Source organism: Ambystoma mexicanum, chromosome 13, assembly GCF_040938575.1.
Source record: "Ambystoma mexicanum isolate Mex_15411 chromosome 13, UKY_AmexF1_1, whole genome shotgun sequence".
Lineage (NCBI taxonomy): Eukaryota > Metazoa > Chordata > Amphibia > Caudata > Ambystomatidae > Ambystoma > Ambystoma mexicanum.
The window spans coordinates 475,737,329-475,761,068 of NC_090938.1; the positions used below are offsets into that span (position 1 = coordinate 475,737,329).

The window sequence follows — 23,740 nt, forward strand, 5'->3', positions numbered from 1 at the left end:
ACCCATCTGTCTTCTGTGATGGCCTGCCACGCCTCCCAATGAGACGCAATGCGTCCTCCAACCGGGGTCTCGTGCGAGCGCAGAAAACCCTCATTTGGCAGGCTTATCGGTGGTGGTGCCACCTGGACCTGTTGAGGAGGCTGAGGAGTGGGAGAAATACTGCGTACGCTGTTGTCTACGGCGATTATTCCCCGCCGGAGTATCCACTCTGACAGATTTGCGGTCGAGGAAGCCCCTAAAACCAGAGGAATGTCGACCTTGCGACAACGGCCTTTGAGACTTGAAGTTAGCTTTAACCAGAACAGACAATGATTTAGCCGTCTGAGTGCTATCTTTGGTTTTGGTGAGCTCTACATCAGTAGAAGTGTGAAAAAGCTCCTTATCATCAAATGGAAGGTCCAGAACCTTGTCTTGCACCTCCTTCGAAAACGTAGTGGCATGCAGCCACACTTGCCGCGAGGTATCAACCCAAGCATCAGACCCCAAGCCGAGGTGTCTACGTGATGAGTATTGCAGCCTCCAGGAGATCCTGGGCCAAGACCCTGGCATTGGAAAGGCCTCCTCTGAAATCCTCCAACTTCTCGACCGGAATGTGCTCCTCAAACTCTGACAGCCCTCTCCACATCCGCATGTTAGCTCCCGCCAAAATCAATTCTGCATTGGCCTGCCTGAGCTGTAAGGCCGAATTGGCAAAGATTTTCCTCCCTAGGGAGTCCAGGAGCTTGTCCTCCTTTCCCAAGACCTGAGTAGCCGTCGCGGAGGAAGATGCTGCAGGCCTGGATTGCAACGTAGCCGCAGCCACCACTGTGGAGGAGGGAGGCGGACAAGACGACAAGGCCACTTCTTCCGAAGAATGCAGCCTGTACCTCGCGTCAATCTTTTTATTGACAAAAAGTCCCGAGTGTGGCTTTTCCCAAACTCTTCGGACCTCGGCCAGAACGTCCTTCTGCAAGAACAGGCTGGTACGCTCCAAAGGAGACAAGGTGAACGCCCCAGAAAGCATGCCCTCCTGCGGAGCAGGTGCCTCGGGCACCGGAACATCTAAGAAACTCATCATGTCCAGCACCCGGTCATGGAAAGCTCTGATAGAGCGGGGAAGGTCCTTGTTGTCCTGATCGCCTTGGGGGTCATCTGACAGGTCAGGATCCTGCTGAGCCGTGTCAGGCACTGCTGTGTCCACTGGAGACAATGGTGGCACAGACGGAAGCGCAGGGGAAGGCACCACGGGCAAGGGAGGCGCCGGCGGGACCACCGTCGGAACGCGTGGAGCCGGAGGCGCGGGTGGACATATCTCCTTGAAAAGCCCTTTGAAATATTCCCTCATGGGGTCGGTGCGCATAAGCGCTTGAAATTTACCGAAAAAAGCGTCCTCGGGAGATTGTTTCGGAACCTGAGGAGGCCCCTCAGAACTGTTGGTATCCTCAGCCTCTGTACGAGGGACCTAGGACCTAGGCCCGGTAGAAGCCTTATCAGCATGGGCCTCGAACATGCGTTCGGTAACCTCAAGCCCAGCCAAGACCTCGGGGCGCACCCCAGTTTTGTTTTTGAGGGAAGCAGAAAGAGCGGCCTCAGAGCAAGCTCTGGTACCCCACGACTCAGTAGAACTGCGTCTACAAACAGCCTCCACAGGAAGGGCCTCGGAGCGTACTCCGGCGGACACAGGCCCCTTACGGAGACCCTCGGAGAAAACTCCGGTAGAATTATTAGGTCCGACAGGCACCTCAGGGCGAACCCCGGTAACAGAGCGATCAACGCCCCTCCTGGCTCGAGAGGAACCCGGAAAGGTATCCCCCGGCCGGGGTGCTCTGAAAAGTAATGAACTTACCGGGCGTTTTTTCTTCTCGTCGATGAACGCCTGAAAATGTGAAGGAGGAGTCCGTCCGAACACCACCTCCCACCGCTCCAACCGACGTTGAAGTGCCCGGACCGAAAGGGAGTCACAGTAAAAACAGGAGTCCCAACGGTGTTCCGGACCCAAACACTCTAAACAAAGAGGATGGGGATCCGCCCTCGCGAAGCGACGGTGACAAGCTGAACAGTCTGGAAAATCTAGTTTAAAAGACATAGACAGACTACTAAATGAACGCTATCGAGAGCCAGAGAGGAAAAAAGGAAGAAAGTCTTCCGAGGATGCAAGTGCGTCCGGCCCCGATCGTGCGGAGAAAAGGACTGATGGGCGATGCGCGGGGCGGAGCCAAGGTGGGCGGGGTTACGGCCGCGTGCCGGGCCCCACGCAGGAAAGAGAGGAGGGACACATTTTTGGAAAAATATTTGGATGCTTTTTACAAAGTGCTCCGGACCCGTCCCACAGGACGGAGAGATGTCCCATAAGTATGGAGGAAAGGGGACGGGACGTAGGAGTACAGTGTGCATAGGCCCATATTACCAAATGACTGTGAATGCAAGCAGACGTCCATGGCCAAATGATAATGATGTGTTATTATATAGCACTTACGCTTAAGCGCTTTATATAGAACAAATATACATACAATATCACCCAACCTGTTTTGGTACTCATTTATCGACCTCAGAAGGATGAAAGGCTGAGTTAAGGTGTTTAAGAACAGACTAAATCAGTGACTCACCCCCTGAAGTGTGCCTGAAATAAACCTTTAATGAGTCTAGCAATTATTGTATAGAATTCCAGAAAGACAAATTATTTGGTATTCCTATTCTTTCTTATTTAGGGTCACTGCTGAAAGTGACTTGTGGAACCCCTGTTCTATTTTTAAGAGGCCTAAACACGAAAGCCAGCCACTCCAGAAGCAAAGAGCCACATGGTGCTGGCCACAACCCAGGAACTTGCATTACAAAAGAATAAAATATATGTTTTATTTGTTTTATTATTTTTGGGGTAGCAAGGGAGACCACAGGAGTAGCAAGGGAGACCTCATGGGTCGCAGTTGCGACCCTTGGCAACTCTAAATGACGTCCCTGCATTCATCCACTATCCTAAAATACGCCTCTTGAAGCAGAACTATATCTGCTTCCTCGTGTGAGAGCCCATGCAACAGGCCCTGCTTTTTGAAAGGGGAATTTAACTCCTGTACGTTAAGTGATCATATTTTGAGAGGCATAAATATATATTGTCAGCTGGTTTCTGTAAATACAATATACACATTTTGTAGCACTAGAATGACCCATGGAACCAATACCATTGTGTGGTAGTGAGAACCAGGTTAATATCTCTGTCCCAAATGATCCCTTCACCTCCCCCATAAACTTCGTAATCAAATAATCAACCAGAACTTACAAAATCTGGTTACATGCATCACCGGGGAACATACCAAGTGAATAACAAATCTGTAGGTAATAAAACTCAATAGCAACAGCTGTACGAGACCGGACCACGAAAAAGAAAATGTAAGCTTGGGGGGTGGGATGTATATCCATACCGGAGGGGACAGGCAAAATATAAGCAGCACAGTTATGACTCAGATACTATTGCTTTCCCCTCTCCCCGAACCCCACCCCCAAGAAACTCCCAAGACCTAAGCACATTCCCCCTCAGAGAGATATATGTTAAAGATCAGTGATACGTTTCAGTTCTGTCCAGTCTTCCTCCTTGCAATACGATATTGCCTTCTGTCGATGCCTCCTGTATGCTTTCTTCTTTCTGCTTCTGTTGGCTTATGAGAACACTCTGGCCAAGAGGCCTCCTATCGTAAGGTCCACAGGGGGAATTGAGGAAGCCTCCCCAAACTATGAAATTTGACGCATCTCCCCTTCATGCTTAAACAGCAGCTTGAATGGAAACCCCCATTTATATGAAATGGCATGTTCCTCAAGGCAGGACGTAAGGAGAAAGATATTCTCTTCTGCAACGTAATCTGGGCCAGATCCTGAAAGAGACCCAGCTTAGCCCAACGAAAATTGTATGACCCAAAGTATTTAACCTATTATACGTTGAATACATTTATCATTGTCAGTAAATCTGGAGGGAAGCAGTTCCTCTTCTGGCAAGCTGAAAGAATACTGATCTAGGATCATATCTGCTTCTGCCGAAAGTCCAAGAATGTCCCTAGACAAATCTTGGATATATCCTACCAGTTCTGTCTTGGCAACAGTGATCCCCCCCATCCCGCCCCGACCAGGAGCCTAACATTATTGCGTCTAGATGTATTCTCACCATCTTTGATTTTAGTTAGTACCTGTGCCTGATGTTCCTCATCCTCCAGTAAGCACTGTTCCATACTGGCTTGATGGTTAGAAACCTCCATCAAGGATGACTCAACCTCTTCAATGCGTGTTTTGAACTGCTTCCACATTGCTACCAAGATCTCTCCCTACTTGATGGAATTCCACCTTGGATTCTAACATAACCTGTGTCAGCTCCTGCAGCATGTCTCTGTTTAGAACCTGCAGAAGGTAGGCAATATCAGCTTTTGTAGCTGCGGATACATCCTGGGGGACAGACGTGACCACTCAGGTGGTACTATTATGGTGACCAGCTGCAGTGAATTCTTTAATATCAGAGATTGTGTGTTGCTTATACTTGACTGCTACCATAGTTTCAAGTTCCTGGTCAGCCTATGAGGCAATATAACAATCGTAAAGCTAAAGATCAACCAACTATCAATGGACCACAGCTTGGTCATAGACAGGCCAATATCCACTGCCAATGTCTCCAGGAGGGATGATAATGTGTGGAGCTGTGCATTTGTCATCTGCTGATCCCATCACTAATTTGTAACCTCTTTCCGACCATCAGTTGTGGAATGAGTGCTGCATAAGGCTCTTACAGCTGGGACAGCAAGGTTGAGACTGGAACATGCTGTCAGCAGACAATGGCCTTTCTGTGTGCAGAATCAAGATGGTGCCCGCTGTGCTGTAAGCCTGAAGGAATACAGGGTGGTTTCACTACTGCTGCCATGCTTCAATGCTAAAATAGCTCTGCCCCAGTATTGCGCAACACCTCATTAGAATTGGTGGCACTCACTGACAGAACTGTGGGTGAGGTGTGCTGGAGGTCTGGTGTTGACGGGAAAATAACTGCACTTGGTGAGGGGACCGTGGTGCACCTGTTTTCCTGGGGAGTAATGGAGAATAGTGGCACTAGCTAAATCAGCATTGCGGAATACACGTTTTTACTGATTACTCTGCAGCAGTTTAAACTACATGATAAGGTGAGTGCAATTGCTCCTTGGGCATTTAAAGATTTGAAGTACCCGCTCAATTAATTTTAAAGCAAATTGTTCTGTTTCTTGTGTATGGGAGCATTTCCTCATTAACCCATTTTGAAGCACACTACTTCTTGATGGCCTTTTGTGACTACACATGAATTTCAATAGCCTGGCTTTTAGTTTAAGCTGGTAGTGGAGTAGGCAACAGTAGGCACTGACAAGGTTCATTTTCTCTACACTGATGCTCATTGATCTCCTTGATGCCCGAAACGATGGCTTCAGCTATAACCCTGGTTAGCAGAACTATAACGTGTGGACACATTGTTGGCACTGTCTGCGCTCCACTTCATGTTCAGATGTACTGAAATGTGGTATAGAGTGATGACCAAACATACTAGACAAAATAAGGCGTACACCAAGCGGTGTGCTGACTAGAGTCTGCTTGCTTTTCAACAGGAACAGAGAATATTAGCTGAGATTTTGGATATGCAACCTTCTACATCAGGCAATGGAGTTTTCATTACTCTCAACAAAAATGGCAGAACTGGAGGCTAACCATATAGCTATCATTACAAATGGAAGGGATGGTGTCAAGAGTTCATGTGAATCAAAGTCAATTTACATAAATCAAAGGACGTACCTATGAAGTAGAGAAAAGAGTCCACTAAATTGTTTAAAACACTAGAGCAAGATGTCAAGGCCCTTCAGCAAAGGACTGAGGAGTTGGTGGGAAGATCACAAAAGTGTCTCCTCCTTGGTATGAGAGAAGGGACTGAGATTGGCAAAATAGAAGATGTCTGCCCGACTAAAACCATCCATCCTCTTTTCGGATAAATGTGTTTTTGAGAGGGTGATAGGTCACTCAGCCCTTGTCCTAAACCTGGGGCACCATCCCCACATGTGATTCTTAAATTGCTGAAATATTGCAAGATTATTCTGCAGGCCGCTAGAGATCTTGAAGAGAAAGGATTGGAAAATGCTGTTTTTCCCAGATTTTCCCCAGATTTCAGTTCAATTGTACAGACAGCATGCATGCAATATGAGAGTGTGAGAAATTGTCTTCACTTCAAGAATCTCCGCTATTCATTTATGTACACAACTCAGCTGCATATTGTTATAGACAGCAAACTTCACTTGAATACTGACTCCAGGTTGCAATGCTATTTGTAATATCACCCCCAGGGTTTGGAACTCCACCCTGTAAGCCTCCATAGATGACTGATCACGATTCAAACTGAGCCATAGTATGATTAAACAATTCCTGTGAGGTGGGGTGGCATTTTTCATATCTGGGGTCCTTTGCTTATCGCCGCTGAATGTTCATAATCTTTTTTGAATGAGATGGTAACATGTATAGGTACGATGAAAAAAATGAATTACATTTGACTGCACATTTCCTTGTGATAACGACAAGATCGTGTTCGGCTGGACTAAGGTGATGTGCCTCCAATGGCCTTTGTAAGATGACAACTGAAATGTTTCATTATTCAAATTATTGTAGTTTATTTGGGATTATCTTCTCGCTGAGGAGCGTAGGTGGTCAATGTGGGTGGGGAATGTGATGCATTGGCACCATTTGTGATTATGAGATATGCCTGGTCATGGAGCAAGAGAGAAGAGATGATGTGACTTGCATATCTGTATATATGAATAGATGGCATCAAGGGCCTCATTGTTATTTTTGTTACAAGTCTGGAAGCTGCATCTTAAATGTAATTTTACTACTTGAAATGTTAGGAGACTTAACAATTTTAAGAACACGTGCAAAGCGTTCTCCAACACCCAGAGACATGAAATGGATGTGTTTTTTGTATTTTCTTTTATTGTGCATCTGGTATTACAACCTTAAGCACATACTAAACAATAACAAATATTAATCCCATCAGTCACACCATATTAAAATTCTTAATTAAGAAGAAGTAATAACAAGATTGCAATATAACACTGAAATATAAAATTGGCACAGTGTAAACTCTTAATACAATCACTATAAGGTAAAATACAAAATATTCAAAGAATGTGTGTAATAAACTGGCAAGTAACCAGTTTAAAATCTCTTAAGGCTTCCTGCCATATAAAAAAGGTTGCCACAATAACCAGTGGTTCTGCCCCAAATAAAGTAGCCAGAATTGGTCATATACAATATGGGCAATTTTAGTAACAAAGCGGTCATAGCCTTTCTGATAATAATTTTCCAAAACGGGGCAACTAGTAAGTATGTGGCAACGGGTTTCAATTTGCTTGTGGCATAAGCGGTAGAGGCGTTCAGCTCATGGAATATTCTGCTCCAGTGAGGTCCATAGTGGGGAGAAGGTTTAGCGGTAAATACAATATAAAACGTTTTAGCTCAATTGCACATGATTTGGACAAATAGCAACAGGGCTTGTGAAGTTGGAAACTCTGATATGCATATTTGCTATATCTTCTCTTAAGGGTTAGTGTGTCAATGTTATTTGCCTTATCCCATATTTTCGATTTGTGTTTTATTATCGTTTCAAAATTAGGTGAAGCAAAGATAGTATCTAATTCTAAACCCAATGCGGCTAAATATGTCATAGCAGTCAATTTGCATTCAATAATTAATACGTTTTTATCTCCAGTATCTATCTTCCTGCCAAGCAATTGGAACAGCGCGTTAGAGTTTCAGTTTATTGGTAACAGTTTAGCATAGAGTAATGTTTTCTGTAGATTCCAAATAGAGTGAAGGGAAGGAAGCCCAAATTCTAGCCTCAAAGCCTCGACCTGTACCGAATTAAGAAGGTTTATAGGAGCACTAAGTAATTTTCCTTTGAGACAGTCTAGCCAAAGCACATATCTGTGAGGGAGCACAGAGAGACCATATAGTATGCCAGGTACAATGCTAAAAGATTTCCAATAATCCTGCCACACTGCAGCCCCCACGATGTACGATATAATGCTTCACCGCCAGCCATTTTCTCCAGATCTTAGTTGTAATTATGTCATTATAATAAGATATTGTAGGATTCAATCTAATAGGTAAACCCGAGTAGACATAGTCACCTACCTTTTCAAGATAAATATCGCTTAATTTCCAGGCAAATAAACACTGTTTGCAAGTACCTTCACCTAGGCACATAATATTTTTTTTAAATGTATTAATGGCCATGGAGTTTTTTGTGGCATAGGCGGCGAGAACATCAATTATACGCTGGAGGCCAATAGGAGTCAGATCAAAGAGTATTATATTGCCTGCGTATGAAAGCCACAGTATGTGTTCACCATTTATTTTAGGTGGATAGTTGTGTGCTGATGTAAGAGCACCAACCATATCCGCTGTATATAAATTGTACAGCATAGGAGCCAACACGCACTCTTTTTCAAGGCCCCGGTTCGTGCTGTAATAGTTAGTGTGTAAACCTGCTAGATTTAATCGAACTGTAATGGAAGTATTTGTATAAAATGGTTGAATGTGTGTAATAATGTTTTATACCTATAGGAGATTAATTTATTATCCTCCTGCCAGAATATGATGGATGTCTCTTGGCGGTTTAATACATTCTTTGCCTCTTTTTCAAACTATTCATGTGGCGTTTCCAACCACATCCATAAAAATTCACATTTTACCCCATATAAACCCTTGTTGACCCTGAGGGGGGCGATATCAAGGAAATGTACCCTGTGATCACAGATATGGGAAAAAATAGATCAATTAACTACGGAATCTGATATTAAATATATGAACAGGTCTGTGGTGGTAAATTGCTATGGTGAGAGTGGGAGACCAAGTAGAACAAATGCCTGTATTGTTACTGGGGAAATTGATGGCTCCCCAACACATGCTGTCCTAGATACGAATGGCTGGAGTGTTGTAGGCCCATCCTGTAATAATGAGGTTTTTCTCGTGCACTATTATAAAGACCTGTGCACCTCTAAACTATCCCATACAGCTGCAGCTATATCTGCTTACCTGGATGATGCACACATACCCATCCTAAATCATTTGATTACTACTGCACTAGATGCTTTGATTTCCCTAGACAGGGATCGACCTGCTATTACAGATCTTTCAAATTGCAAATCTCATGGCCCAGATTACCTACAGTCTGATTTCTATACGGCCTATATACATACTCTTGTACCCTATGTAACGCCTTTATATAATGAGCTGATCACTAACCGAATATTAATATTTGCTTCCCGGCATAGCAATGTTGAAACCATGCAAAAAGCCAATAGCTTTAGGTCAAATCGCCTGCTCCCATTGTTACAGACAGTAAAATATTGGCTACAATTAGTGCCAAATGTCTCCTATCCATTTTACCATGAATGATGCATCCAAGCCAATCCGGGTTCATTCTAGGTTGCACCACTCAACTGAATATTAGGCTTATGTTCGATACACTCTCCCTTTCAGTCCCAAAATTAAATGTTGCTCCCGCTTTCATAGTTAGAGGGAAAACATTTTATTCGGTTGTGTGGCTCTATTTATGGGAGGTATCGACTAGGTTTGGTCCCAACCCCAATATTACCCATTGGGTAAGGTTGTTATATGCCACCGTACAGCTAAAATCATGACGAATTCCAATATTTCTGCAAAAATCACACTGGCCAGAGGGCGTGCTGACCATTATCCCAATAATATTTGCACTTGCGATTGAGCCTCTTGCACTGATGCTTACTTACTCAGTGACATCTATCCAAGGGAGTTCGTACTGAAGCAATATGCCCGGAGGCTGCGAGCCAACCCTGTCAGCAATGGCCTGCCTCCATATTAAGGTCCTGAGTGCAGTGAGGGTCCCCTAAGTAGGGCAGTAGTGCCGTTACTGACAGGGTCGTCTCGCCGCCAAGGGGCATATCGCCGTTAGCACCTGTGTAGTCCTAAACACTAGTGCTAATGGTTTTTTTTTTAAAATAAAGGTACCTTTGTTGCGCGGCCGGGTGCCGTGAAGTGCTGCTTTCAGTGAAGTCTGTTTTCCATGTCATCAACATGAAAACGGACTTCGCAGCAGGGGCACTGCACAGCGCCAGGCTGCACAACTTGAGTAATTTTCTTTTTTTTTCTTCTTGGAAAAAAAAGGCACCTTTAGCACCGTGTAGGAAACTACATGGGTGATAATTGGTGAAGGGGAAGCAGGGAAGGGAAGCGACCTAAACCAATGAAAATGCTCGAAGCATGCGCTTTCCTTAGTGAATACAGCCTGCATTTCGAGCATTTTCATTAGTATACGGTGCCACACACTGTGCTAATTCACATTATACCAGCCTGGTTTGATTGATTGATAGATTTAATAGTTGTAGAGCGCTACGTCGCCCATAGGCCTCAAAGCACTTGAACATGACAAGACAAATAATAAAGGTAACAAAGCAGGGAGGAAATAGAATCCGCGGAAGTCAAGGGAAGAGCATGTCGGGCTATTTATGATGACTAGTCAGGAGTATGCCAGTCATATGGTTATTTCAAACAATATGTTAGCCTTACAATTAACTGGAATACATCCGGTTATGTTGGTGTCCAGATAGAGTCAAATATGTGGGTGTGCACTTAAGTACTAATGCAGAAATACTGTTCAGTCCTAATTAGCTGCCTGTTGTTACATAATCGAAACGTAGAATGCCAAAATAGGCTACACATCCATTGCCAATATGTCGAAGAACTTTAACGAATTTAAGAACTATAATTTCCAGGTTAATATGAGGCTCGAGTCATCAGAGGGTACACTGGAAGAGTATTACAAAAGCACACTTGCATGGTGGGATGGTTGTATCAAATGTGTGTACTACTCCCTGGTAGCTCTGGCCCCTTTTGCAATGCATTGATTTAATGATTGAAACGATATACCTCATGTACAAGTTGAACGGGCCTTGGCTGTGCCAATATATTGATTGCATAGAGATGAGTCCTAACCCTTTGCTAGGGCATTTTATACATGGCATGAAATGGATAGGTTACTCAAGGACAAACATGTGTTGCATGTTTGGAATACGTGAGACATTGTTGTAATATTTGATCCCTTTGTCCAGTGAGCACAAATTCTACTGCATGGGGACATTTTGATGCTAAATACGTGCTTGAAACACGTAACTAAACCACACCAGATTACTCTGCACTATTATAGAACGTGGACCATGCTTAAGAAGTGCTGGTCGGCTTTTCCTGGACCCCCCACAGTCTAGCAGGATGGCTGAAACAGTGGTCATGGCTGAAGCATCTATTGGTCTTATATAGCAATTACTTGCAAAACTACAGCACAGTAAACCTACGCCATAACACCCAACTCCGTCGAAGTGGAAGGTGGATCTTCTGGAAACTCTTGATGCCTACTTGGGTTTTTCAGTGACAAACTTGGCTTGAAGGCCACATTTTTGTTGGATTAGCGTTACTCGTTGATATAAAATGGGTGTCCCTATAGTGTTTGCAAAGAAGTCCTGCTAAACCTCATGCGAAAGGTTTAAAGATTTGATGTACAGAAAGGAACTTGAAACTGATTTTTGAAATGTTCAGAGTTTGTGATATCCACCCAAAGAAGTGTTGCAGCCTCTTTGAAGTTTCTTGTTTTCCCTCTGTGAAGATTCCGCTTTGGAGACCAACTAAATGCCGAATACCAAGATCTATCTGCAATGTCATTTTTTTCTTGCAAAAGTGCATCGTGTCTTTATGATGTGCATACCACTTATGCATTTCTGATTCTGCTCGGCTTTGTTGTCTGTGAGTTTTGCCTTAACTACCTCTTGTTTTTTCCTTGATAATTGTGATTGTGCAGAGGGATGGGGAACTTTCCTACCTTTTTCAATATTTATTTATCCTCCATACTAGTGTATTATATATTTTCCTCTTCTTAAGCAAGTTGTTCCTTATCAGCTACATATTTTTACCATAGATATGTTTTCCCACACACATGCCAAACCGCGTGATTTAGGCAGAAGGCTGCTTTTTTTTTTACTTACTCCAGGCCAAAATAACTAAGTCCCCAATGCAATCCTATTGGGGAATTGATTTCTCCTGCTTTCTGGGGCAACATCTCCCTCCCAAGTGCTCGAGAATGCTGGCATGTATACTTGCAACCTTTCTAAAAACAAAATCAAATTCAAATCAAATCAAATCAATTCCTTTATTTCGACCCTGGTGGATCATAAAAGTCACATACAAAAACAATATCATCAGCGCAACAGAGGTAACATATTTTCATACACAGTGGGTACAATTAAATGTAAAATGCAGTGACATTAAAATATAAATATATAGATGTAAAGGGCCCTGTACCAATGGATCTCTTGCTGGTGAAGTTAAAAATGTGTATCTCTTTTTCCAAGACCGCAACTAAAAGGTCCCAATACAATAAAATGATATTTCACTTTCTCCCGTCATACAAAGACACAAGGTCATTTTAACCGTTCTCATGTGCAATTGCTTAAATAGTGGTAACAGACAGTTTCTCCTGATGTTGGCATAGGCTGAGCAGAACAGGGTAAAATGCAAAGTGCTCTCTTCTTCGTTATGACAGAAGGGACAAATTGCTGGATTACTTGGGTTCCAGGTCTGTTTTCGACTAGCTATGGGTAATATACCAATACGCAATAACATATATAGGGCCTTCATTAACTTCCCCTGAATGCTATCCAGATAGCTGCATTAGCTTTTTGGAATAACACTTTGTAATTTGCTGGGATAGATTCAGGGTGCAGCCAGTATGCTTCAATCCTCCTCGCAATGATCTCCTTTCTTATGGCTCAAGCCCAGGGTAGATCACACCCTCCGGGTGAGTCAAAACATCGCTAATGGCCCTTCTATAGTGATCCAAATTACCATTTGACCATACTGTGTCCCATAGGGATACTGAATTTGTTCTACAGACAAAGCCAATGCCCTGTAAATCCAGTTTCCACAAAACCGGGTTGTTCGGCGCATTGGCCGGCTGCCCTAATATGGACTTAAAAAATGTCAACTCCACCACCTGTAACATGCCTAAATTGCACAGGCCCAGAGCTCGGCCCCGTAGAGGGCTGCCTGCTGTACCCGGCTCATATAAATCTGTAAAATGACACCAATCGGGCCTGCCCCGTGGGCCTGCGTGAATCGGAGTACAGCCCCACCACACTTGGTCAATTTTAGGCCCGCCTAAATTGCTTGGTTAGTCCAGGCACAGTTGACCGACACTCGAACCACTAGGTAGTCATATCTTGTTGCCTGCTCGATAGTAGCACCACTCAGACAGACTTTGAGCCCGAAGATTTTCCTGGCCCTTTTTTTGCTGAATACCATTGACTGTGTTTTTTACATGTTTGCTGCAAGCCCATTTTCCTCACAAAAACTTTCGATGTTTGTTAGTTGTCTTTGAAGACCTCTGTGGGTCTATGAGAGGAGAACCGCGTTGTCCGCAAATAGGAGGATGGGCGTTGGCTCACTTGCAAGGGATGGAGGGATGGGGGATCATTTTTGCTCGCCCACCAGGCTGGTCAATAACCCCATTGATAAACAGACAAAACAGGATGGGTGCAAGGGCACAACCCTGTCTAACACCCACCTCAATATTGATTCTTGCAGATGTTTTTACCGCCTGATGAGTACCTAATTGTTGCCCCATTATTGCTATAGAGTGGCTGTATACCTCTTGAAATACCCATTTGGATACCCTTGTTAATCAGGCCATTCCACAATTTTGTTCTGGGTACACTGTCAAATGCAGTCTTCAAGTCTATGAATACTGCACATATGTTCATTGATTTTAGTGCCACATGCTTATCCAAGATCAACTGGAGCCTCAGTACTTGGTCCACTTTGCCGATACCGTGCTAAAAAAGCCGGCCGTAGATGATGCAAAGCCCTCGCCTCTGCGCTCCATTCCATTAAGTGCCCAAGTACCATCTTGGCAAACACTTTGTCCCCTGCCTCCAGGAGGTAGATGGATCTGTAGTTAGCTGGACAGCCCCAATCCCCTTTCTGAAAGATGGGGACCAAGATTGCTTGAGTCCATGAATAAGGGGTCCTATTTTATTTATTTATTTTCTTTTTTGTTTCATCAATTTTATTGATTTTACAAAATGTTTCCTTCCGGGCGACTACCGGAGTTTCCAGAAGTTTTTTTTATTTTATTTTGTTTCACATTTCAGCTAAGGGGCCCTATTGGCTGCCAGTAAGACATTGGAGAACTTGTGCAAATATGGAATCCATATGGCCACCTCCTGGCTGTGCCAATCCACCGAGATCATATCCAAGCCTGGTGCTTTCCCCCGTTTCTGCGATAATAGGGCAGCCTCAATATCATGTGTGGTCAGCACTAGGGGGAGAGGGCAGTGTCCCGCTCCACGGACCCTCCACAGGCAGTGCCATGGTCCAGGTGAGAGGCCTGGCTTGCTGCCTTGTAGAGGCTGCCAAAATGCTCGACCCAGGCTGCCTCTGGGATGTGTTCCGTTGCTTGATTCCGGCTGCTACTCTTCCCGGCTTCTAGGAGGTGACAAAACGTCTAGAATTTCCAGATTTAGTGGCCTTCAGAAGGTTAACCCAGAGTTGATCCGAGTATGCTGCCTTCTTGGCCGTAAGAAGGTTGCGGTACAGTGCCCTTGCAGCGATCAGGGTCGATGTGCCCTGCTCCCCCTGACCCTTAGCCTGCTCGATCAATGCCCTTTTAGCAGCCCGGCACTCACCATCATGCCATAGGGTGGTTCGAACTGCCCTTCTAGCAATCTGGGACCATGATCGACACATACTTTTCCCTACAGCACTCATAATTCCTTCGTGCACTTGGAGGAGTTTCTTTGTATTGTTAGCCTCACAGCTACAAAAAAGATCAAGGAGAGGTAGAATGCTTGTGTATATACCTGGTAATTTAGGTTCTTGGTCTAGTAGGTGCCACTTTATGGGACACCTGACACTGCCCCTAGGTTCAGTGAGGATATTTTTCCACCCTTGTGCCTCCCTCCTTGCACCAAATAGTGAACCTAGTACAGACTACAATGGGATTGTGGTCACTTTCTGGCCTCTTTAGCACACAAAAATATTGCAGGTGACCCCAGGATTCCACATTCACCAGGATGTAATCAATTAGACTGCACTTGGGGTGCATACCAAAGGTTATACTTGCCAGGCAGTCGCTTGGGAATCTGCCATTACATGCCCTGAGACCCAGCTGCAGCAACAATCTTGCTACTTCCTTAGCAGGTCTGTAAAGTCTCTTTAAATGTTCTGCCACCAATTCCCCCACCCCCCATCTCGCATCTACCTCATCCATGATCCCTACCATAATGTCGAGTGGCCCAAACTGGAGATTCAGATCACTACAAATAATATTTTTTTATCGAGCCAGCTTGACTTTCCATCCAGTCAGTCACTCTTTCTTCCAAGAGTAACAACACAGGGTTGCTTGTGGTAGCGTCATGGCGATTGTACAAATTAATGAACAACAAGTTAGACCCATCAGGACAAAGCATTTAGATTTCCATGTAATCACCATGAACAATAGGAGACATACATAATGCTGAAACTGTGAAGGAGTGGAGGATACAGCAACACGCAAGTAAGAGAGCTGCATGAACAATTATTGGAAAATCAGAATCTCAAAACTCAAAATTTAAGAATTAATTAGAGAGGAGACGGACAACAAGCGAAACAAGATGCAGACAGCCTGGGCCAAGAAAAACAATGAACTACTCCAAGAAATTGGAAGCTCAGAGACCGAGCTAGAAGAAAACCCCAACAAAACAAAATAGAGACTAAAAACCTGGGATTGGATTCAAACTCTCCAAGACGCAGCAAAAAATAAACGTACCCAGCATCTCCTACCAAATTTGCAAAAAGTCAACGAACCTATTGAATACATGCTAAAATTTCCAGACAAAGGAACTCGATCAACCTTCCTAAGAACACGCTTAAATCTCCTAAAAACTAACGAGATACTCGCAATTCGAGGAATCTCGACGAACAACAAATGCTGCTTCTGTAAGATCGAAGAAAATGTGGAAACTCTAAGACACTTACTTCTATCATGTAGAGGAAGCACACTAAACAGACAAACTCACATGGGACATCTGTTTAAAAAAGCCTTTACTTTAGACGAACAACACTGGTGGGACCACTTGATGAGTGGCAAAACGACGAAATCAGTGATTGCAGTGGTAAAATTCTTTAACAGTCTCCATTTGGATACCGTAATCACGAACACAATGGAAGAAGAAGAACACGCAAAGGAGTGAAGCGTGACAAGAGGTTTTTAAAAAAACAAATTTAAGGACATAAAATCAGAAGTTTACACAAATCTTGTAAAAACTGTAATGAACAGTTAAACCAAGAATAATTTTTTAAAAAATGCTGAAAATATTTGTACGTAACCCACAGATTCAACCCATCACTTGTGCGCCCTTTTTTTCCCCTTTAAAGCCAGTAAACTGAATGTTACAAAACCTTGGATATCGTGGGTCACCACTCACCATGTCTCTTGCAGGGCTATTATGTCATAGGACTATACCAGATCTAGCCACTCTGGGTCCTCCATGTACTTCTGAATGGCTGCTATATTCCACAACATCACCCACATTGATTCCATTGACATAGACATATGGGCTTGGGGTATTTGTGCAGACTTTAAATCAAACCCAGAATTGTCAGACAGTTTTAATCAAAGAGGAATTGCAGGGGTAAGATAGTTCCACCCTCTAGGAGCAACAACAGGCAGAGCCTGAGAGGAGTACTAAATGTGTTTCACATAAGGGATGGTCAATCTCAAAATACCTGAACTACAAGTTGATCTCGAGCCAAGGAGAGATGAAAATCTTAGCTGCTAACTAGGTTGGATGGCCTAATGTTAGCACATTGTAGGTAATGCAGCAGATCTTGAACATGCTTAAAAGTGATAGGGAGCCAGTGAAGAGTATTCATGACCCGGGCAATGCGTTCACATTTCTGTACCCCATTAATCAGGTTAGCAGCAAAGTGTAGTGCTATCCTCAGAAATGCAACGGACGAGGCAGGCACGCAAATGTAAATGCCATTTCCACCATGCATGTGATAGAAAACAAGAGCCTGGACTGTGGACAGAAAATCGGAGGTAGGTTAAATAGTTTGAGTGCAACGTCCAATCCTCAATGGCCCCAGGCAGTCCCACAGGTGGAGGACGTTAACCAAAGATGACAACTCATGACAGGGCAGTGTGTCATCAACACACTGGTGCACCTCCAGGCCAAACTCGCATTGCAAAGACCAGTCTGGACAACAAAGACGTGGCATCAGTCAGTAGCCCCTACACTGTTGGGTACTCCAGATCCTATGCAATGTATATAGAGGTTGCCTATCCGTCTGCGTTCAGCAGGGCTCCAATAGAGCCTTATCCCAACTCTTGCCAATTCTCAAGTCAAGGGGGTTGTTACAAACAGTAGATATGTAGGCGTTACAAACATAGTTTCTGCTTTGGATAGCAAGGATGGGCGATTTAAAGAAAAAACAAAGAGGCCCTACGTGCTGTGCGTGTTTATTCTTCCAAGGAATTAAACACTATCCGCCTGATTCACAGAACGTGTTCCTATGGGATTCAGCCATTATAGCACGCTTCTTTGAATGATGTCCAACTCACTACTGCGGTACAATCCGCGTGTATCTCTGCAGACTTTTCACAGAGCAAGGAGGGGCATTTAATGTGCAGCCTGTGTCACCGGGGAGTAAGTGGGTTTAGCCCACTTGTGTATTTCAGTGGGGGGAGGGGAACAAAAGGAAAGGAGATGGGAACAAAGAGGGAGATGGGGCCGCAGCCCAAAATAAACGCAGATGTCATTGAGTCTGCTATTCCGCACAAACGTGAAATAAAACAAAGCCAGGGTGGGTGAATGTGAGCATTCACAGACACTGGGTTATGCAGCAGGGAAACGCCAAATGCACGCGTCCATAAGAGCTGACCGAGCGAGGGGCACGCCCAAGACGCTGAGCTGGGTATAAGACCTGCTGCAAAACCTTACGAGAAATCCTGTGTGTGTTCACAGATAAAACATGCCAGAGATGCAGACGATAACTGCAGGCGCATGTTTGCCTAGCCCTTTGTAATCAAAAAAAAATATTGTGACTCAACACAGGTGGAGTAAAAATATGTACAGCGCTCCCCAAAAGCGATTCGCTGTGTGCAATAATCGTGTGGTTGTTACTCATAAATCTGGCAAATGACAGTTTCTGCGTGACTATCGCACATGTCAAATTGCTGTTTTCTGTATTTTCATCCTAACAAAGGGGCCCTGCCCATGTGTAAATATGGACTGCGAAATATGGCACCTAGTGTTAAACGAGGAACAAATGCTTTCTCCCGCTGGTTCTTCTCTCTCGCCTCTCTCTCTCTCTCTCTCTCCCCTCTCTCTCTTCTCTTTCTCTGTCCACACCTACTGCAGTATGCAGCCCCACGCTCATCCCCGCCATCGCCTCGTTCCCAACGGCGACGGAAATAGGTCAAAAACGCCAATCGGTTTATTTAAATCCCATTCTGTGCACTGGAAGACATCCATTCCCGGTTAAATGGAGCAGAGAACGCGGCACCTGCAGCCGAAGCATTCTTTGTCAACCTGCAGCTGGGTGGGGTTTCATGTATCCCCTCATCCAGCTCAAAACCTACAGTGTCTCGTGAACGGACGCCTTTAAAATCCAGAAATAACCACGATCGGCGGCGAACCGGAGAATGTGCAGACTGCATGCACATGACATGCCCGGGAGACGGGTGTCTCCGGTGCCCCCCGTGCACTGAACACCGCCGCAGGGCTGGAAAGTCATGCCCGTCGCACTCCACGAGCGTGTGCATGGGCTGAACACCAGCGAGTATTGATCGGTGTGTGGCCATGATCGGAGGGCGGGGGTGGGTGGAGGCGTTTGCCCGGGGTAAGGTAGAGCTGCACTGGGCACCAGGCGCCGCACATAACGCGCGCGGTGCATTCCCCTGCAGACACGGGCGTTTCTGCAGAGCAGGTCCGCCGCCTTCCATGCAAACGCGTTCAAAGTGCAGGTTATCCACCATGCCAGTGCTCGCCTGCTACTCTCCCCCATCATGTGCCATTGCCCCATCCCCATTTAGATCCCAGAGCCGGTAGAACAGCCTCTGCCCCAAGGAGCGTGCCACTGTGCACAAACTACACCGTTAGATAATAAAGCGCCCCCAAGACTTATGTACCCCAAAAAATTACACATGCAGCGCATACCCCCAACCCTATCATTTCAGCCTGCTTTTGCAAGTCTCACGTACAAAAACGACGCAGGAAATAGCATGAAGCATCACCCGCCCCTCTACCTGCCCCTTTGGTACCCCCGGTTTGTACCCCATGACTGGAGATGTCACCGCCCTGCCGGGTGACCCGCATTACACGCCAACACAGAAAAAAATGCGGTGAGCGCGCACATCCCGCTAGGATACTGGACAGCGCCCCCTTAGCACGTCAGTGCCGGGCACAGAATGCACTCACACGAGGCTGCACTATTCACTCACAGGAGGGTGCACTCAGGAACGGTTACCCGCCGGCTGCGCCTTTTCTCGCAATTCGCGGCGCCCCTCCTGATAATTCCCACAGACGGGAAGACCCGCAGGTGCAGAGCGCGAGCGGACCGTCTCCACAAGGCAAAGCCCCCACCCTTACCCCAACAAGTCACTGCGGCAAGGAGCCGAGGGGAGAGCAACACAGGTAGCCCCCGCGAATGGGCATATCCTAAAGGCACTGTCACCACGAACGGACAGCCCCCCCCCCCCGGCCACCCAGGATCCATATAGGGCCCCCTCTACAGTTCCAGGATCCCCGTGAATACGGGGACCACCACACGAACGCACACAGTGCATGCAGGGTACCATTCCTGGAGACAAAAAAATAACGTCCCTAAAGAGTGACTCCTTCAAACACGCTCCCAAAGGAATACCAAGACACCCCCCCACCCCCCAACACACATGGATGGATACCTTCCAAATGGTGACCCTGGATCTCACAAAGCCGAGAAAGCCGCCCCACCTCCCGGGACCCCCCTCCCCCCCGGCCATGCTAACAATAAATAGATAATAAACACCATAAATAGCTTCACTCCGGGAACACCGACACGCTCCCACACAGATATTAAAGCGCCTGTCCCTCACCTAGAGGAACATTACACACGCAATCAATAATTACTGGATATGAAGATCCCTTATTTCCTGATAAAGCGCGAGAGGGGCGGGGACTTACGCTGAGGGGTGGGGGGGCCTCCCCCCAACAGACAGTCACCTCCTTTCCAGCGTCTGTGTATGGGGGTGGGTAAGTCGTGGCCCCGCCATTGACAGTTTGTAGCTCCCCTTGCGATAATTTGGGGAATGGGTCCTATCACCCCATCCCCTCATGGAAAATAGAACGGGGGCTTTGTCACTGGCGACCCCACGGAATGAGCGCCGGAGACAGCGGGGATTTTCTCACAGGCTTGCGCTGTATATCCTTCCACAATCTAGGCTATGCCCTGGCCGCGGTCCGGAACCCCCCTGTGTCCCTTGTAGGGAGCGACCCTGCCCGTCCCGCCACCGCTCTGCAGCCCTTACCTGCCGCTGCACACACTGGGGCCTGCTTGTATCGGGTGGGTGAGTGTGTGTGTGACGAGGAGCCGCTGCTGACAGACTGCGCCGCTCACTGTCTGCTGGTGCTGGAGGTGACAGCAACGCGCGCCGAGCACGACAGGAGCGCGCGAGACGAGCGGCAGGCAGCAGCGCGCGCGCTCAGAGTGGGGGGGGGGGAGGATGGACGAGCTGCCTGTCCCAGTAACACGGACGCGCCTGGCTCGTTCTCGCCTCTGTAGGGTGAAAGCCGGCTGCTGGAGGAGCTCGGCTCGTGCCTTCCTAGCGTCAACCGGGATGTGCGCGAGCTCCTGCACGCACAGAGGCTTCCAGAGACAAGTGCGCGCGCGCCCCCGCTCCACCACTATCCCTCAGTCCGTCTTCGGGAAGGCGAAGGACACTGACAGGCCGTGGCCTGTTGATGTTGCTCTGCACGCGCCGCGCACCCCCGCCCCTTGTAGAGCATATTCCCTCAGATAAAACCATAAGAGGAAATCATTTAAAAAGGGAATGGGACAATGTTGACACCAACACAGACCTCTATTTGTAGAGATATAAATGTCAACGATCGCTCAACGGCAAAAATGCACTCGCTTACGTAGTCATTTCATTTTTCTCACACGAATTTTCGGACAGTTCATCTAATCGCTGTTTTGTTCACAAACGTGTGATACATTCGTTGGTGCTTTGTGTTACAAACGTCAAAATAACTTGGGGCAAAATATTTTCGGCGCACTTCTATATAGGCTTCTATGTGTTTTGTAAGATGCGCTTAGAAGCCAATGGTTATTCTCACATCTTGCTATCTGGCCATTTTGGGCCCGGGTGCTCAGCTTGTGCAGCTGAAAGGTGCCAAATTATAAATACCTACATTAGGTGCACCCTAGTTGTCATACACCGATCCTAGTTTGCTCTCACTGTCCCATGCACTCTGCTTGTGTCTCTGTCCCTATTTCTTCTGCACTGCATGTCTCTATCTCTTTCTATGTAGGCGAGAGTCGTGTTGCCAACACTTGTTAGAGCCATCCTAAACAGATATCGTGAGGGGATGGGGTCTGTCTTTTTTGCAAAATCAGGTATTAAAAAAGGACAAATATTTAACTATACTAACAATGTAACCTGACATTTTTTTTAAATGTTACAATGTTTATTTTTAATGATCACTTCCAATATATATTTTAGTCATAATAAGAGCATTACTCTTGTAATACTAAGTAGAGCACATTATACAAACCCAGAATAACAATGTATGTTATTTTCTGATATGTTATCATTTCAAGATGGACAGCCTGGTACACTTCTATTGTACCTTTTAAAAATGCCCCCATGAAAAAGGAGATGGGGACAAAAAACAACACTTAATGTTTGAGTCTTCTTTGGTGAAAGTCAGAGGTCATTTTGGGAACATAGGAATCACCACATATCTTTAAATTCGACAAATATGTCTGCGATAAAAGGGTTTTCTTCAATCGCCAGTTGATAGTGCATACTGGGTATGGTGCTCATTTAATTTTTCCCAACACTTGTCCTAATATTAAGTTTTCTTTCTCTGTGCAGAATTTTAACCACGTCTCAGAATAAGTCTGGCTGTGCACTTGCCCAGTTCCCAATATACGTACGTATGCAATGGGATTTTCAGATTCATGCAATGATACAAATATTAATACGGCCTCACTTCCCCCCACCCACAGAGCATTTATCCACTCATAACTGACCATTACAAGACAGTGTCCGACAAACATTGATTAAATGAATATTCATGTCCTCCCTCATCTTCCGAGCCCATGCTAGAAAAAAAAATCCCAGGCATCCTTTCTTCTAGTTCTTGGCCCAAGTCCTTCTGCTTTGTCATAGTCCTTCTTCATAGTCCTCCTACTCCTTTTTATGGCTTCTCTTTTCATTCGTACCTGTCCCTCTTTTCCTTTTCATTCGTAACTGTCTTTCATCACAATCCTCCTCCTTTGTCACATGCCTTTTGTTTGGCCAGAGTCCTTCTCCGTCATCACAGTCCTCCTTGTCACTGTCCTTTGTTACAGTCCATCTTTGCCAAATACCTTCTTCACAGTCCTTCTTTGTCACAGGACCACCACCTCAAACTTCTCAGACGCATTTTCCCTACCTCTCATACCCGAACAGACTTGCTGCAGTTATGTCAATTGTGATGACGAGACTTGACTATGCCAACTCCCTATACCTAGGAGCCCCGGCATACCAACTCAACAAACTCAAAAGAGCCCAAAACGCTGCTGCAAAACTCCTCCTTGCTGTGGGTCAAAGAGACCACATCTCATCAGCTCTCCGAACCCTCCACTATCTCCCAGTCGGACGAAGGGCCACCTTCAAGACCCTATGCATCACTCACCAAGCAGTGCACAAGACCGGCCCATTATACCTACAAGAAAAGATAAAACCATACCTCCCATACCGCACCCTAAGGTCAAGCACTGCCCTGCTTCTAGTGATTCCAACCTCTAACTCAGCCAGGATCGGAGTTTCCGCCTTCTCAACCTTGGCCCCAACTCTGTGGAACTCGCTTCCCGCTCATATTCGTCACATCCAAGACTATATGACTTTCTGCAAAGCTCTAAAAACATGGCTCTATTCATAATACCAACCACGACCTTCTGAAGCGATTGAAGCCTAGCAACCTGATGACTAATGCTCAGTGAGATCACAAACAATGTCATCACTGAATATGCGTATTAATTCGCTATTAAGCAACCGCAAGCCTGAAATGCTGAATTCAATCTCCTTAGATCTTGACTCCATGCAAATACTCTCCTCCTATATCACTATGCTTACTCTCTACTTTACACCGTCACACAATTAGAGTGCAGCTATACCCCTCGATCAATTTGGCCTAGCTGCTCACATACGAAAATGACCCCATGAACACCACATCATTCTAATAAAACGCAGCTATATCCTACGACAAACTGGCTTAGCTGCAGACATAAGCGTCCCACAGGCCTAATGCAGCCAGAACCCAGTCTTGGTGTCCACCCGCCAGACTGCACACATTCAACCGATATCAATACCACCACACCTAATGCTAGAATGCAGCTACCATCAGGCAATTACATCAGCTGCCCACATAACTGGTGCACCCAAGCACCTTTCAACACCCTGTTTATTTAT

At 45.7% G+C, this 23,740-nt stretch overlaps 1 protein-coding gene across 5 annotated transcripts in view; it reads right to left on the minus strand.

Annotated features, from left to right (window-relative positions):
* Nucleotides 1-20,769, minus strand: part of MAPT (microtubule associated protein tau) — a 609,480-nt gene extending 588,711 nt beyond the window's left edge. Inside the window, exon 1 of one of the 5 annotated variants that reach the window (XM_069634100.1) lies at nucleotides 20,591-20,769. The gene's annotated coding sequence lies outside the window, so the exon portion shown is untranslated. The remainder of the gene's footprint in view (nucleotides 1-20,590) is intronic. The other 4 variants (XM_069634099.1, XM_069634098.1, XM_069634101.1 and 1 more) reach the window with 4 other exon arrangements.
* Between the last annotated feature and the right edge of the window lie 2,971 nt (nucleotides 20,770-23,740).